An 11,430-nucleotide genomic window follows, 5' to 3' on the forward strand; every position below is an offset into this window, starting at 1 on the left:
TATGCAGACTGCATGCAAAAGCATTGCTGAATTGGGTGCTCGTTGAACTAGGAGTGAGATTGGCAGTGAGATTGTGGGAATTCTCTAATTTAGCAAATCACACCTCTTAGTGCTGGTAAAGTCCATCTTTATCCAGAAAGCCACGAACATGCACTCAGAACCCACTGAATGCAATGGGAGCTGAACGTATCCTTAAAACTAATCACATTGGAATTGAGCTTTTTTAAAACCCAGGATAACTAAAAAGCAGAACATCATTCCCACTATTTTGGGCCTAAAGAGACTGTTCCATAGGCAAAGCAGGAGAAAGTTTGGCTCCTCTTTCAGTGCCATTGCTTCACAGCACTCACAGCCCTCCTGCTTCTTACTGCCTGTGCTGATATCCCCTGCACTCAAAACCATCTAGGCACCAGTTCTGGTACCTGCTAAAATCACAGCTGAAGAAGTTTAATTGTTAGGCCAGTGAAAACTTTCATATTGCCTTTAGAAAAGTACATATAATTTAGGTTTTGCTGACTGAAATACTTTCTGAATTAGCAAAGGCAAAAGCTGAAGGAGCTCTAGATACTGTTCTGGGTGTTATGAGCCCAGGCCTCTTCTCAATGCTGCCCAATAGCCAGCTGAAATGAAGGGGAGAAAATAGTTTCAGAATGATTTTTTTGAGTTTCTGAAAACTTGATACTGCAAATAATTCCTCTGAAGTCAATAGCATTGCTTCTGGAGAAAATACCTATTCAGCAAGGATAAGAGTCTGAGTCTATCCCAAGGTAGTGGGAAAAGGCTGCTCAGTACAGTATTTGTATCTACTGTGTAATTTGAAAAATATCAGACCTTCTACAGCATCACAAGAGTGCAAATGTGTCAATGGACCTGTTATAATTGCCTGCAGTTGCAAAAGGCAGTTTTCACACACCCAAAATTGCATTTCCTGTTGATTAGCAACAGTTTTTCCTCTGCAGCTGAAAAAGTGAAAAGGGAAGTCAGGGTTATAGCTGACTTGCTTTAGCAGAACTTTTGCCTCTCTCTGTTGAGTGCTATGGGTTGGAAATGCAAAAGAGAAGAATCACTAACAGCTCAGCCTGATTCCAGAAAAAAAAATCAACCTGATTTCAGTGGACTGAATTAATCAAATTAATGGCCAGGTAACCAGTTAAGGAATCAAGGATCTTGTAAATTGTCAGAGCTGCAGTCAGATTCCTCTCTGGATACTAACCAAGCAATCTTCTTTGAGTACATGATGTCATCCTTGCTCATTCAAACGTCTGCTGGTCTAACAAGCTTTGCCTCTCCCATCTCTTCTGGCTCATGTCCTGGAGAAAGAATGTGCTTGCTGCTCCCAGACCCACTACTAGCCTGTCTGGCTCCCAGTTGCACTCCTGTCTCTTACCAGTTGAGCCCAGTGGAAGCTCTGGCTGGGTATTAATCGATCTGGGATACCTATCAATGAGAACACATATCCAAGACATCAAACTTCAGATCCCCGTGTATCAACACATCAAAGTCACGAATCATTTACCAGACAGTACAGGAATACACAGCTGCAGTCAAAGTGCTGATATTAATTCCTTGCTTCAGCAGCAATCTCTAGCTTTACTTATGCTTGGGTCAAGTGTTATAAACTGCTCCTGACCCTTCTTCACACTTTAAAAGTTCATGAAACAGGCAGACACATCAGGGATGTGGTCACTCTTGTTTCTCCTGCTCTGTGGGCCAGGATGAGGTACGTGATGATTCTGAGCAATCCCTGAACACTCACACGAGTGTGTCAGAGTCTGGACACCATTGGCTCAGGGACATTGTGGCTACTGGAGTGGTAGCAGGCAAATATGGCAATGGCAAATTCAAGGAGGAAAAAAAATCAAGCATTTTAAAATTAAAACATTTGAGAACTTTTTTGAGTACTAGCACAGGAGGCAAAACTCATAAATATTTTTAGATTATCAGGGGACAGCTGCATGATTGTTTTCTAATCTTTCGAGGCTTAAAACCCAGGTTTTTGGATCAGATATATCCAGCAAAAAAAAAAAAAAAGAGTTTATGTCCTAGTCAGTACTTTTTATGCATATTGAAAGGATTCCTGTTTACATCACTAAAAGTAGTATTTTGCCTTGGGCTTGTGAACGCAGTGACACTCATTTTATTATAACACAAATTCAGAGTTACCGAGGTCTTGTTTTATTTATATTCACCTCTCTTTGCATGAGGTCTAGGAAAGTTTTGAAGTTTGCTGGTTTAATTTTTAAAAATCTTTTTCCCCTTCAACCTTTTTCATGGAGTTGACAAAATGCACACAGGCTTTTACACAAAAGAGGTTTCATATAAATATCCTCTTTGTGAGAAACTGCTTTATAATATGTAGGTACAACTTGGATCAGCTCTTGACTACATTGGAGGCAGAATTTCATCCTAAAGATTTAGGACTCAATGCAGAAAGCTTCTACTCATATGAGTGATCTTCACTCCTGTGTCCCAATGACTTATGCCAGCATGTCACTAATTCTAAGAGAAGTGGTATTTTCTCTGCTTCTGTGTGTATAATCACATCTGAGCTGTAAGGAATTCTTAGGTTAAATGATAGTTCATATCTGAACCAGAAAAGCATTTACTACCACAGATCATCTGGAATTTGCTGTAATCATTCAAGCCATTAATAATAAAATTAGAAAACTCTTATTAAAATGATGTTCTGTCTCTGACATCACTGCTAGCCTTAGCATATAATGACAGACTTAGGTGCATTGCATTGCTGTCTACAGGAAAAATGAGATACTGCAAAATTCCATCCCTTGTGAAAATATATGAACCAGCCTAGATTTCTCATAATTGCAGTAGGCATTAAAGATTAATTTTAGTAGATGAAACTAAATAGTGGGTGACATTTTTACAGATGAAATATAGCATAGTTTTCTGGAAAGCAGTAGGGTAAAGCATTTGATTTCAGGCACTAAATACGTTACAAGTGTGGCTTCAAAAATATTTGTCCTTTTAAAATACCTCCTACAAATGATACAGAAATAAATGGATTGGATAAGACAAGAAATGCTAGATCTCCATTCCAGCAGGTTTTGGTTTTTCTTTCCTTAGTAGCCCAATGGAACAGAACCATAGTTGAATTCTGGTTGCTCATAAGGAAGTCAATCTGGTGATCCCATTTGTGTTATAACTTCTCTGGCAAGTAAATATGCAGTGCCAACTGACAATAAAGCATGTTCCATACAGGGAGTGCATCAAAGGTATGCTCATCTCATATTGCTGGAGACATAGAATCACAGCAGCAGCCCTGGCATGGTTCAGCTCATGAGGCAGTGGAGGAAAACATAAAAAATATTTAGTATCTCTGCATATAAAATCTTGTGGCAAGGCTTATCTTATGATAAGCTAAAAAAATTAAGAGCTCATTGTGTTTTTATTCCTTAAAACACATAAAGGATTATTAAGGCTCTGTAAGGTGTCCAGCTATTCTGAATATGGATTGACCTTGATTAAATCTGCCTCTGAAACCAGAGATGAGATTATTTGACTTGAGGAAGTGGCATTGACAGTGACAAGTCTGGGGCTGCATTAGAAAGTCTGAGTTTGAAACTCCATTTGTTTCTCCACGTTTGACAAAGTTTCAGTTTGATTTGAACCTCATTCAACGATCTGGAGGTTGATAACATGTCACAGAATACAGGAATATTTCATCTGGAAGGAGCTAGTTCTCAACTTGGCCTGCTGTGCTGAGACTCAATCAAATGTTTTATCTGGGAATGTATTTCCTTCAGTGGCAATAGATACTTCCAGATGACATTAATGGTTTAGAAGACCAAAATCTTTATTCTCTTTCAGCAGTGTCTGAATCAATTCTCATTGACAACATCTATGATTCTAAGTTTGGAGAACTTTGATCAGGGAGAAATACATCTAAAGGGTCTGTGTAATTTAGACTTTCACAGTTTGGTATGAATAAATTAATTAGAGAGTATCCTTTTCACCCAGAAAAGTATAATTAGTATAGCAAAACATTATATCTTCCTTGGTTTGAAAACAAAGGCTGGGCATCAAGGTTATTTTGCTGTCACATACATCAATAAGCCACCCAGAAATAGTTCAAGAGCAAATGAGATGCAGGCTGGGATGGATTAATAGCTCTGTGGATTGCATCTTGTGCCTTTCTAACGCTTTTCCTAAGGACTCTAGCCAGCAACTGTTGAGAAATCAGGAGAAAGTAGATAAGTAGGCTACTAAAAAAAACCCAAACGTTTTTAAGACAGGTTCTATGGGCTTTTGAAGAATCTCCTTTTCTAATAGGCTGTGTGAATCAGACTACAGCATGGACACATGCAAGATGCTGAAGTTAACTCTGTCTGCAGTTTGGAGCTCAGTGGTAATTCACATTTGATATATGTATCCAGGCAGAACTTGTGAAGGGACCTACCAGCTGTGCATTTCTCTGACCACCACTGTAGGTATTTTGAACACTCCAGCTTTCAAAGGGACATTGACATGGGGTGGGGTGCTGATAACCCATTTGAACCAGCGCATGCTCTGGTGTCTGATGCTGGTCACTGGATCTGAAGAATAGTGTCTCTCCTGTCACTTGTTCCCAAAAGCATCCTTTACAGTGCAAAAGGAATGATATGAGGCATAAATTTATATATTGAGATATGGCTTTGGAGAGAATTCAAGGCTGCTAGCTGTCATAATACCCCTGCTTCTTTTCACTTTGGTTTGAGAGGTATTCTCTGTAGCTGCAGCTCCCCAACATTATGAACACTAGGTCTCTTGTTCATGATTCCTGAGGTTAATTTTCAATTAATTAGGCTGTTTGCAAGGAAATGGACATTTGGAAAGCAGTAAATACTGTCCATAGGAACTTTCTGCCCAAAGAATAACACGCAAGGTGGCAGCTACTTTCAAATATATAAAAGCTTTCCTTGAATAATCTTAATTCTAGATGATTATGGTGTAATAAAATCAACTTTCAGGGGGAAAAAAGTCCATGCTTTTTATCTCAAAAGGCTAATTTCTCATGAGAATGGTTAGAAAATACATGTATTTTTAACAGATCTTGAAAAAAAGCTATGCTTTCATATTAACTATATTTAATCTTACCTCTTGTTCTTATACAGAGACAGATTGCCATGAGGAATGAATTGGCTCTCCTCCACAGCAGTTAATGCAGTTTTTGTCAGTTCATACCTTCTAAGAGTTTAATCTGTAAAAATGTAACATCATTTCAGAAATCATTAGAAAGTAAAAGACATTTCTGGCTCTGCATCCCAAACCATCATAGTCAGGGGAGCTGCCAGCACTGTTCATACCCAAAGAGATTTCTATGTTTAAGTGATGATTAACAGCACTTAATGTGTTTATTTTGCTATGCATGCATGCACGCTGCTTCCATTAACACTAATGTGGTTTGTACATTTCCTGTCTCAGAATTATAAACCTCTCTACAGAAGAGGCTATTTGTTTTTTCTACCCATAAAATCTGACTTTGTAAATTTAGAAATACATAAGAATCTCCTACAGCTTTGATTAATGCTAGTTCAGATTCTTGCGCATTAGGCTGGCGATGGAAAGGGTGGGAACCTGATTTCTTCCACTATGTGTGATGGGTGAAGCTAAAACTCACAACATCTATACCACCTTAACATTTCCTGCATAAATATTCAAATTTCCTCCAAAACTTTACATTCTACTTGTATCAGTGGTGGAGAAGTACCTAGATCAGTGTGTGATCTTTTAGCCTTATTAATTCCATGAGATGCTTATCTAGAATGCCTCCAGAATGTGTCTGATCCGTTACGTCAGTGTGCAGTGAAAAACCTCACAGAATCATAGAATCAGTCAGGGTTGGAAGGCACCACAAGGATCAGCCAGTTCCAACCCCCCTGCCATGGATAGGGACACCCTACCCTAGATCAGGCTGGCCACAGCCTCATCCAGCCTGGCTTTAAACACCTCCAGGGATGGGGCCTCAACCACCTCCCTGGGCAACCCATTCCAGGCTCTCACCACTCTCATGATGAACAACTTCCTCCTTCACATCCAGTTTGAACCTACCCATCTCCAGCTTTGCTCCATTCCCCCTAGTCCTGTCACTGTGTAACTTACACTATCTGTTTTGAACAAGGAATGGCAAACACTAACATGGATTACAAAAGTTAGATTGTTATATAGCACAGAGGTTTGATTCTCAGACTGTGGGAATGCAAAATAACATTCCTAGCTTCCATGCACAGTAATTACATAGGCCAATTGGGTGACAGAACATATGCAAATGAATATTTAGGTCTGCAATTACCTGATTGGGATGCACAGCCATGGGAATTGCTTAATCAGTTTAGAGAAGCAATTACACATGCATTTTATGAACTGCATAGCTTACCTTCACAGAAATCAGTCTCTTGAATTATCTAACCTGGAGAGAGTGGTGATGGTTCTGTGATATATGCAATATTAGTTCATACCTTTAAGATTCCTGTATTTTATTCTACTTCATCCCTAGAAAGTTTCCAGCTATGCTTTTAAATATGAAAGATGATTGTATCAATCATATTATCCTGTCCTGTAGATCTGTAGTGTGCAATTATAAAACACCTGGAGCTGTTTCTGAAATAAAACCCCATGGTGGTCATTTATTCATAAAGTCAGAGTCAGGTCTGTGTCTTGCATTGCTCAAGCTGGATCCAGGAGGACATTTATCATCCATACATCACCTACTGTCTCTAATTTGGAAGCTTTTTCTTCTTTCTGATTTCTTCGAGGCCTCTTCTTTCCCTCTAAGAGAGAGAAACTGAGTTATCAATCCAGGGGGAAACCCATTTGTGCTCACAATGGGAAATGCAAGGGACAGAGCTTTTTTCTGTGGGGCTTTTTAAAATAGAAGGCACTACAAGTGTCTGAAGATGTAGAGGTTGAAGAAATTTCTGTTTATTTTCCATCTTCAGGTGTGACTCAAGTATGTAAGAAATTAGAGCCCCACTGAATTAGAATCATAGAATGGTTTAGGATAAAAGGGACCTCGAAGATCATCTCGTTCCAACACCCCACCATAGGTAGGGATACCTCCCACTAGAACAGGTTGCTCAAGGCCTCATCCAACATGGCCTTGAACACCTCAAGGGTGGGAGCATCTACAACCTCCCTGGGCAACCTGTTCCAGTGTCTTATCACCCTCACTGTAAAGAACTTCTTCCTAACATCCAGTTTAAATCTCCCCTCTTCCAGTTTAAACTCATTACTTCTCATCCTATCATCACAAGACCTTGCAAATAGTCTCTCCTCAGCCTTCCTGTAGACCCCCTTCAGATATTGAAAGGCTACTATAAGGTGTCCTCAAAGTCTTCTCTGCTCCAGCCGGAAGAGCCCCAACTCTTGTAGCCTGTCCTCATAGCAGAGCTGCTCCAGCCCTCTGAGCATCTTCGTGGTCTCGTCTGGACTTGCTCCAACATTTCGATGTCCTTCTTGTGCTGGGGGCTCCAGAACTGCACACAGGACTCCAGGTGGGGTCTCAGGAGAGCAGAGTAAAGGGGCAGAATCCCCTCCTTTGCCCTGCTGGCCACACTGCTCTTGCTGCAGCCCAGCACACAGCTGCTGTCTGGGCTGCATGAGCACACTGCCGACTCATGTTGAGCTTTTCATCAACCAAGACCTCCAGGTCCTTTTCCCTCAGGGCTAGTCTCCAGCCATTCACCTCCCAGCCTGTATTTGTGCTTGGGATTGCATCCTACATGTTTAGAGTGAGTCCATGGAGGAATATTTTATAATGCTGTTAAGAAGAACGTTTCTGTGATTTTTAATCTGGCAGCAAAGTTTGTGTGGATGTTCTGAATACAGGCACTATGTAACTACCTATTTTCTCCTGATGTAGGAGGGATGCATGTCAATTTGCCAGCTGCTAATTCCCTGGCTAGCTAGATTTGTGCAGTGTTTTACATTGAAGTGAAAGACTTTGGTCTTCTGGGAATTTTTCACCTCTATTTAATTTTGCCTTTTTCAGAACACTGAAGTCTTGCCACCAAATCACTACGATTATGAATAGCTTAGTATTAATTAATGTATCAGTGCAAATAGATATAACAGCTGAGTGGGATGCTGACTTCAAAGATTCACATATTATTCATGGAGGTTGATTTTACCCCAGCTTAGTGTGTTCATGAGTTCATTCGACTTCTACTGAATGCAAACATATTGAACAAAGTGCATTTTCATTCAAAACTTAAAGACTTGCACTCTGATTTATCCCAGTGGAATTCAGAAGCAGTTTCAGCTCTGTTCTAGGAAGTCAAAGGATGCAGCTCAGTCTGGGGCCAGGATAATCATGCCTCTCATAATTTGGATTACAGAAAATTGCAGAACCATATCATCAGTATTAATCATCTTGCCAAAGCAGAACTATGGTTGTATAAAAATCTCTCTGAATTCTTTGCTGATGCTTCAGGAGATGAGCATTCTGCTGCACTCCAAAAATACTAAAATAGATCAGCCACTGAGCTGTTGTTTGGGGTTTTTTAATTCATCTTCTCTGTGGACTGTAACAATTCAATACATTTTCTAGCACCAGTCTGAACTCTCCTTCCAGCTATGGCTGATACAGCACCAAGAACTCTTCTTATTTTCTAATGATTAAATCAATTTCTTTAAGTCTTTGCAATGGAGTTAGATCACTCTGCATGACAATTTAGAGAAGGAAACATGAAGAGTATATGCCACATGGAAATCCAGTTCTTGTCTTCTCCCTACCATTCTCTGCTAGCAAATACAATTGATCTGGCAATGTTTTTTGTCACAGGTTACCTGAGTCTTCCTGCAGAACTGAAGACATGTCTGGGCACCTCGCCAAATGCCTCTTCCAGCACAGCTGAACATCTGGAGAGGCATGAGGGATTTCTCCACAGTCTAGTGCAACTCAGGTACCTCCCAACAGCCCTGCATTGTCTGACATGGCTCAGGGCCCTACCAAGGTCACTGTAGTTTGAAGAACAATGTGGCAGGTTTAGGTAAAAGTCACCTAACTTTAAAATGTATTTACAACTACCCCAAACTTTTATACATTGATGTGTTTTGGATTTTTTTGTGAAAGCAAAACGTTCTAGCTAGCTGCAAACTAGCACAAGCATCCTTTCCTCCCTTTCACCAAAAGATACACCTCATGTCACTTTATAAAGCTCTCCAAAGCTATTACCATATACACAGACTTCTTGGGAAAGTCTGATGAGAAAGATCCACCTTCCATCTCCTTCTCTTTCTCTCAGTGAGCCCAAATGAATTCTACTATATTGTGAAAGAATCAGTGCGTACTCATAGGGAAGTCCTCACACAATACTATTTCTATAGAGCTCACCTGAAACAGAAAGTCTTTTTCTGTGTATTGAATGTACTGCATTACCTACCAGAACACCATCTGCACCACGAGAAGGTAACGCTTCTCACAATGGGATATCTGCCGCTGACTTTGCAGGCTCAGCTGTTCAGCCTGACAGACAGGCACAATTTAATTCAGTTCTAGAAGTTAGGTGACATATCCTCAGATGACATAAAATGCCTTGGCTCTGCTGAAGTCGGTTCAATGGTTTGCACCAGGAGGGAAGCACATGAAATGGGAGATCATTTATTTCAATTTGCCTCTGTCCTTAATCCAGGATTCCACTCTGCTCAGGGGCGATAGAAGTTTAACTCGAGAGTATGAGCACTGAATTATTAGATTGACTTTTTTTAAGCAAGCTGGCTATGGGAGAGGGCAAGACTCTTACAACATCCAAAATCTTTCAATTTGTCACTTTGCTTGCAAGAGGAAAAAAGAGCTTCTCTATCCACTATGTGTTACATCACATATTTAACGCTGGTTTCTTGGCAACTGGCACATAAAACAGGACCGGTGATCTTGAATCAAATGGTTTGTGTTATTAGATTACAAGTCAAGTCTGCAAATGGCAAAAAGTGTGCTTAAACAAGAGAAAAAATGATGTAGCAACTGCTGTATCATGAGGTTCAATAGCAGATAATTGCATGTAAAGTGCTTTAATGCTAACTACCTACTTAAAGAAATTGTTGCAAAACTGTGTTCATAATTAAATTATAATTATAAGCAAACATAAAGCAGTGATGATTCTTTGAAATTTGTATGGTTCATTTCAGAGCTCTGTAGCTTCTTTTTGCTATGTGACTCATTTTGGTGAGGGTAACTGTGCTCCTTGTTTTGCGTGGAGGATACTACCTTGTATGGACTTGTGTTCCGCAGACTGTGTAAAATATGATACACTTCTGAACTGTCGTTCATGGATATGGACATTTTGAGGCACACCTCATTTGCAAAAGGTTAAAAAAGAAATATATATCTGTTCCCTTTACATGTGCCAAAAAGGCTGATTACAACTGATTGCTTAAGTCTGATGTGCTAACCGCTGATGAGGCAAAATCAGGTTCAAATATTCCATGGATGTTAACGCTGCATAGCTTGGCAGTTGTAAACCTCTGCCCCTTTACATCGAAGGGAAATATTAGCTGTTGGTCTTAGTGCAGAAATACAGCTTGCTTCCAGAAATAGAGCTGTTTCACAGAATCAGAATCATAGAATGGTTTAGAGACCTCAAAGATCATCTAGTTCCAATCCTCCTATCATAGGCAAGGACACATCCCACTAGAAGAGGTTGCTGAAGGCCTCATGCAAAGTAGACTTGAACATCTCCAAGGAGGGAGCATCCACAACCTCCCTGGGCAACCTGTTCCAGTGTTTCACCACCCTCACTGTAGAGAATGTTTTTACCCTGGTTTGTGTGAACAAAGTTGTTCCTCTCAGAAATGGAAGGATGCTGTGTTTGATACTGAAAATGGTACCAAACCTTTGAGGACATGCCAGAAAAGGGAAAATTCACTGTACAAAGGCTCATTTCCTTCTGTCTTCTTCTAGCCCTGTACTCTTGTGCTGGCACCTGCACACATAGGTGGAGGAACTGCAGCCACAACTCTCCTCTTCTAAGAATTCTGTTTTCCTCATTCATCTTTAGAAGGCTAATTCAGCACATCACTGCCAACAGCACACAGGAGTTGAAGGTTTCTGCTAAACTTAAAAGATTCTCTCAGATTATTTATATTCCTGTAATAAGCTTCACCACTTTTACTCTGTGTAAATGAACCTCATCCCTTGAGCTGCGCTCAACATAAATCAAATCTATCACATTAACGTCAATAGGAGTTATTCATGTCGGGGAAAAGACAAATAGCCCTTTCTGTTCTTTTCCCACACAGAAATCTTGAAGTATTATTTTAATGCTGTAGTTTAATGACAGAACTCATTTCCATTATCAAACCTGTCCCTCCTTCCTCCCTTTCCAGATAATGCAAAATCAACCCATAGTTGTTTTTTTAAGTAGTCACATAACCAGCACTGTGTTACTGGTTATGTCATTTTCATTTGCTCCTTCTAGTTTTGTTTTTTTTTCT

At 40.1% G+C, this 11,430-nt stretch overlaps 1 long non-coding RNA gene across 2 annotated transcripts in view; it reads left to right on the top strand.

The window, feature by feature from the left end:
- Positions 1-11,430, top strand: part of LOC135188105 (uncharacterized) — a 93,425-nt gene that overhangs the window by 63,766 nt on the left and 18,229 nt on the right. The window contains exon 2 of one of the 2 annotated variants that reach the window (XR_010307563.1): positions 8,780-8,900. The exons of the other annotated variant lie outside the window; for it this stretch is intronic. This is a non-coding gene — a long non-coding RNA (uncharacterized LOC135188105). The remainder of the gene's footprint in view (positions 1-8,779; positions 8,901-11,430) is intronic. 2 annotated transcript variants of the gene reach the window in all.

Source organism: Pogoniulus pusillus, chromosome 29 (genome assembly GCF_015220805.1).
Source record: "Pogoniulus pusillus isolate bPogPus1 chromosome 29, bPogPus1.pri, whole genome shotgun sequence".
Taxonomy (NCBI): Eukaryota; Metazoa; Chordata; class Aves; order Piciformes; family Lybiidae; genus Pogoniulus; species Pogoniulus pusillus.